The 6360-nt window shown below is 40.6% G+C and overlaps 1 long non-coding RNA gene across 1 annotated transcript; it reads left to right on the top strand.

The window, feature by feature from the left end:
- The first annotated feature begins 586 nt into the window (after window positions 1-586).
- LOC128084408 (uncharacterized) lies at window positions 587-2336 on the top strand. The gene is made up of 3 exons (XR_008208528.1): window positions 587-881; window positions 977-1156; window positions 2218-2336. It is a non-coding gene; the product is annotated as an uncharacterized LOC128084408 (long non-coding RNA).
- The last annotated feature ends 4024 nt before the right edge of the window (window positions 2337-6360 follow it).

The raw sequence follows: 6360 nt of genomic DNA, 5'->3' as shown, positions 1-6360 counted from the left end.
GTAACAAATCACCATGTCCAGACCTTGTTCATAGCTGAATTGCAACGGAAAGCAAGTCTGAAATGTCTGAACTATTAACTGCTCTGTATAATGTCTTGTTTAAAACCATCTAGATACCAGGTGAACAGAATTTGGCAAATCTGTCAGAAATAAGAATTCAAAACCATTGAAAACTCCTATTAAGCCAGTAAAAAGAGGGACAGAAAATAAAATTAGTGAACTGGAAGAGGGGTTTAAAAGTGAAGTGGCAAAATTTGCTGATGGTACTGTATTGTCCAGGGTAAAAAGAAAGTTGACTCTGAAGATTTGCAGGAGATCCTTGTGATGCTAAGGGAATAATAAAACAACGAATGAAGCTGGATGCATAAATGTAAAGTAACGCCAGTGGGAGAAATAATCTTATATACATGTTTAACTTGGAAATAGTTTCTGTCACTCAGAGGAGATATTTTGAAAGATCAGTCTTTAGTAATGAGTAATTACGGTGCTAAAATGCTGAGGACTTTTTGGAAAAGAGTAGTGTATGAATCCACAGTGGACTCTCATCCCCAGCCATTTATTGTAAAAATAGAAAAGATAAAGAGAAGGACAAGACTGTACCAAAGAAATGTCAATAGATATTTGCCCTGTTCTTATACTTGTTCGTCCCTTGTCACTGCCAGAAAAGGATTTCCTTCCAGAGTGTAACTGAGCTGCTGCTCTGGAGGTGGTGAAAGACAGCAACATGGCAGTTCAGAGTGAAACAGCACCATCACAAGCGGCACTCTGTGCCAGCCTGTGAGATGCATAGTCAGGAATGAAGATCTTAGCAAATGGGAAAAGACAAAATATCGTATTGACTGACTGAAGGCTATTTCCCTGACTCCGTTTGACTTTGGCAGGTAAAACAGAACAAGATAGTAGTTCGACTAATTAGCTGTTATCTACCAGTAGTGAAAATAACATTCTTCTCTTTCTGCCTCTTTCCATTCTCCAGCTATTTCTTTAGGTGTTGTTTCTGCTTAAGAAGATGTGTTCCTTGAATGAATGATCAGTTGACAAAGCAGAGTGAAAATGGACATCTGAACAACTTTTAGGTGCAGAATGATACATCACAGAATTGATACATTCTCAGCTTTGCTCCAGGGCCTTAGGAGAAGGATGATATTCTCATACTGTAAGAAAAATTAATTTCAGTCCTCTTCTTTCCATGCTTTGAGTTTATTTGTTAAAGACTCTTATCATGTCAGCAAAATATACAAGGACCTGGAACTGAACCACTGTAGCAAGAGCTTCCCAAGAAAGTTTGGGATAAACACACAAGTTTAGTTTCTGTTGAACTTCAAGCGCAAGTCATTCTGGTTAAACACATATCTCCGTAGAGAAAACATCCCTTTTAAGGCAGAACAATATTAGATTACAGGGTATGCGACACCATTTTTCCACATTCCAGTTTAACATTCACACAAGCTCTTCCTCACAGATGTGACATTTTGTGTGACACTTAATGCATGTCATGCACTGGCCTGAAGGCAGTAGGTGAAAGTGACATGGCATTTAAATAAAATGTTCCCAACAGGGCTGTCGTGATCTGCAATCACACAAAAATCTCTACCATTTATTTGTAGTGGCTTGGTTAAAGATCTGTACCCTGCCCAAGGGCATAAAGCAGTGACCTAAAGTCTTAATTAACATTTCACTTGAAATAAAATAAAACAAAGGAAATATGCCACAGCAATAATATTTGGAAGATCTGCTGAGTGGCAAAACAAACACTACCTCTATTTATCTAGCTGTCAATCCATGGAGAGCACTAAGCAGTTTCTAATACCGGAGCGGACAGGCCCATGAGCATCCTTGGGATCTTTGGGACTTAACCCTCATAAACAAAAACGTAATGGGAAGATACAAGATCAAAATCTTGTTGTCTTTAACTTGTAGTTACAGCCAACACTGAGTAAATAATAATTTTTCTTTCCTTGTCCAGTGGCAATCGGTCTTACTTATTTCAGGAATTTCAGCTATGCTTGATTTTAATTTAATATCTGAAGCAATACTAAGAAAACTAAGTAACTAAGAAAAAATCCTGCACTAAGAAAACATTTTTGTATATTTGCATATTTTAAAAAGGAACTTACAAACAAGCTGGACTGGTTTAAACAAGTGCATTTTAATGCATGCATGATGTATAATTGGTAGTGGAGACAGGATGTGGATGACAGATATTTCCATCTGCAGATGTGAAGAATAGGCTTGGGAGCCACACACAGCTGTCTGCATAGTGACCAGGTGTTAAGATGCTGATTCTTTCACACAAAAAGACTGGAAGAAGCCACTGCTGTTCATAACAACTTCCCCTGCAGGTACATTAAATTCAGGTCAGGACTACACAGCTGTTCTTTCATTTTGTGTGTCCTTGTACTGTACTTAGCACACACTCTCACATTTTCAGCAAATAAGCCAGGAGTGCTGCAGATGTTTCAGTCACAACAAGGCTGCTTCACTTGCCATGTACACCACTGAACACTGAACAGAAATATTGCTGGACAAAGCCATAGGTAAAACTCTGAAGATTCAGTGCAGCGCTTAGCAGCAGTGAAAATAAATCCACAGTATATAAATAGAAGCACTGCCTATAATCTGGCAGAAAGAATGTTTGAATGATTTCTGGTTGACAGCAGTATGCAAACATGAAAAATATGCACAAAGATTAATATTAAGGGACTAGCGTGAGGGGAAAAAGCGACTGGTGCCTGAGCACACATTCTGGGGTTATAGAAAGGCTAAGTGAGCAAACGGCCTGGTTTTTGGAGGGAAGCTGCATGAAGCAATGATTTCCTTCTCATTTAAATCCATGTGCAAAAGAAAGATGATCCAGAAACAAAGGATAATGCAATTAGTATTGAAAACCTAATGCAATCAACGCTGCGTGTAAAATCAGTGTGCTTTTGATGAAACTCTTATACATCTAGAGTAGTGAAAAGAAACAGGAATGATTGGGGGAAATATTCTGAAGGTGACATCGTTATCTGTTTGGGATGGTTAAAGAAATAGTGAGAAAACAGCTAGGAGCCAGGGGCTGTAACACTGCAGAATGTCTATTTTTTACATTTTGCATCTCCTCAGGCTTCTCATTAGAACCGCATCACTGGTCTGAAACAGTAGGAGTCTGCAGGATAAATGTACTGTAAGAAACACATTTGCATCCAACAGTTCAAAAGCCTCAGTAAAAATGGCAAAGCTTAATCTGTCCTCTGTGGGCTGTAGCAGCAGACAGCATGGGTGGGGCCTCAGTGCAAGTCTTGGCTGAATGTTTTTTTTAGGGAGCTTGAATAAAGATATTTATTCTTGGAAGAAAATAAGTCAATTATTTTCTATGGCAACTGGAAAATAAACACACAAACTGGCAGCAAAATATCTATCTCCTGTTTAAAGAAAAAAAAATAACAACCAACTAAAAGGTTACTCAGTAATATTCGTTGCTCAACTATTTATTCAGTTAAATTCCATGTTGGTTTCTACAGCCATAGGGAGCATGGCCCTCACTGGGAGCTGGCGGGACAAGACCTGAACACTGCCTGGAAGCTGAGCTCCAGCCCCAGCCTGACCCAGAGCCTCTGGCAGTGGCGAACAGGAGCCTCACCAAGATGCACGCACAGACTGGGATGCGAATGCAGAGTACGCATTCCTTGCAGAAGGAATGCATCCCTTCCAGAAGGAGACATGGGTGCATCATCTGTATATGAATTGAACTTACATCCAAACTGCTATCCTTAACTGCTCTAATCCAAGTTACAAACTGAATAAGGTAGACATCTTAAAAGATGTCGGTGTTAGTGGGTTGCTGAGCTCATAGGGAAGGTGTTTCTTTGCTTACCTCCCTTGTCTCTGCAGAAACCAGCACTGCTTGCTTTCAACAGAGCAGCCAGACTGAAGTTCATTCACTTCTCTTACGCTTTCTGTAGATAGGTTGCCTCTTTCAAAAGAAATCTGCCTTCCCTACCATCTTTTTTCCCTTTAGAAGGAGGCTGCCTTGGTCTCTCCCTCACTATTCAGGACTGCTAGCTGTGCATCTCCACATTGATCTCTTGCCCTCTGTTGACACTGAGAAATTTGCTAAGGGATTAATTTTTAGAAGACATGTAACATATAGCATTATGGTTTATATTTGTCAGCTGAGACTCACATTCTTATTTCTGACACAAATTTTGAGCAGCTCAATGGATCTGAGTTGCAGGATTCACTTCAAATGTAGAGTCAGTTTATGTCAGTTGCCAGTGTGTTGACTGAACTAAAACAGATTAAACTTTACAGTGGCGCAGCCAATATGGGAAGCCCACCCTTGTTCTTGGGAGGGAGGGGGCTTGAGAATTATCAGAGTTACTTCAAAACAGTGGGATCAAAATGAAGAACTATAAACTGATTTTATAAAATAATAGCATCTTTGATTACCACAAAATAGGGAAAGCAGTAGTGAGGAAGTAGGCACACCACTGGCAGGTAAAAATACAAAACTTTTTAAGAATATCTGAACATTCCCTATGATTGGGCAGGAAAACATCCTACTGCTATTAGCAGCATGTTTTGATCAAAGCAGCTGTTCAAATGTCAGGATCTCCTCAGATCTGAAATTGGGAAGAAAACCAGACGTGGATTCAATCATATATCTTTTACACAACTTGACTTACAGGAATGTACAAATCCTACTTCTGTGACTACAGAATATAATCAAACAACCTGACAGCTTCTTCACTCACTCTTTCAAGACTCTTTCTGCCAGAATCTTAATCCAAGAGTCACCTCCAGGCTTCCCACAAGCCTGCACAGCAGAGTTGCTTAGACTGCCGAAGCTGCTTTTTCTCTCTTTCAGTGTGTGGTCTCACTCCTCCTCTACCCAAGCCACATCACACAAGCAAACAGGCACAGCAATGTGTGTGCACACACAGACACACACTTTTTCAGGAACCTCATGCAGCCAAAGTATCTCTGCTCGGAGCATTCAAATTCCTGAGTAGCTATGTCTCGCCTTTATTTTGTGCTGATTTCCGAAGAATTTAAGAGTCCTGGGGACTCTTAAAAGAAGTGAAAGCACAATCTTGATCCAGAAACTGTAGCATTAGTTGTCCTCATCCCTAAAAGTAGGCAGATGCTGTAAGGAAGGGAGCAATCTCCTTGCTCATCCTAAGTGAAGGGGCATGATTCCCTCTCAAGCTCCAGGCCCAACCCAGCAGCTCAGCTCCCTGCTTACAAACGTGATGTGTGAGGCCTCAGCTCTCAGATACGGTCTGTGAAAGGCCATAGGCAAAGAAGCACAAAGAGGCATAAGAACAAAGCTAAATTCCCAGTCTGGGTTACTTCCAAACAGGTATAGTATCTACATTTAGGTGTCTAATTACTCATCTCTAAGTACTTCTAAGATTCAATGCTCTGAGGTATTAGTTTTTTCTGGACCTCCTTCTTAAAATTCCTGCCTATATGCAGCTAAAAATTAGACTGTTTTTTTTTTCAATGGCTTTGGTTCTGATTTTCTGTTTCAGTCAGGCTTGAGCAGTTTACCTCAGAGATATGAATCTTCATGCTTCCACTGTAAATGAATCTGCACTGGGCCCTGAAGGTGTGAATCCCTGGCACATAGCTCTGGTAGGCTCTTACTCTTAGATAATTTTAGGTATGTAGAGATGCCAAAGAGTACTTGGGTTTGGAGTGCAAGACTGCTTGTATGCACAGTAAATATCACATGAACGTTTACTGGTACAAAACACCTCTGTTAACAGAGACTGTGCATGAAACTTTTTTTTCCAAATATCTCCTTCTTTCCTGGAAAAAGGAATTTTGTTAACAACAGTTTTCACTCTTCTTCTTTCTTCCTTTTACCATCAAAGCTTCCATATACCCCTGTTCTCTATTTTCCATTTGTGGAACTCACAGAAATGATTTTGTTCCCAGAGACAACACTACACAGATTTGCTTAAACTGGAGCTAAGTGGAGAGAGAGAAAAAAAGAAAGCCTAACTATATCCCATTCAAATCGTGGATTCTTTACACTTCACAGGCAAAACTTTCTTGGGTAGGAAAATAAATAGAGAGTTCTTATCTTCCTAGCTTGCATTCTTTGTTACTCCAACACCACTCCACCACCGCCCACCAGAGCAGTAATATGGTGGTGTCTGAGGAGTCTGAGAGCAGCTGCAGCACTGCAGAGGGCAATGACTTGCACTACATGTGGCAGAAATAGGATACAGGAACTGATGGAAGGAAAGAGAGGAGCTAAGCCTCTCCTGACCAGCACAGTTGCGCAGAGCGGTGTTCAGCCAGTGACCATGTCCAGACCATCCCAGCGTTGGCTGTGGACTGAGTGATGGGAACAGAAGAGAGACTAGT

This window comes from Tympanuchus pallidicinctus, unplaced genomic scaffold (genome assembly GCF_026119805.1).
Source record: "Tympanuchus pallidicinctus isolate F22 unplaced genomic scaffold, pur_lepc_1.0 scaffold1, whole genome shotgun sequence".
NCBI classification, from domain to species: Eukaryota; Metazoa; Chordata; class Aves; order Galliformes; family Phasianidae; genus Tympanuchus; species Tympanuchus pallidicinctus.
Note: the sequence above shows the minus strand (reverse complement) of the source record. Positions and strands in the feature narration are given on the sequence as shown.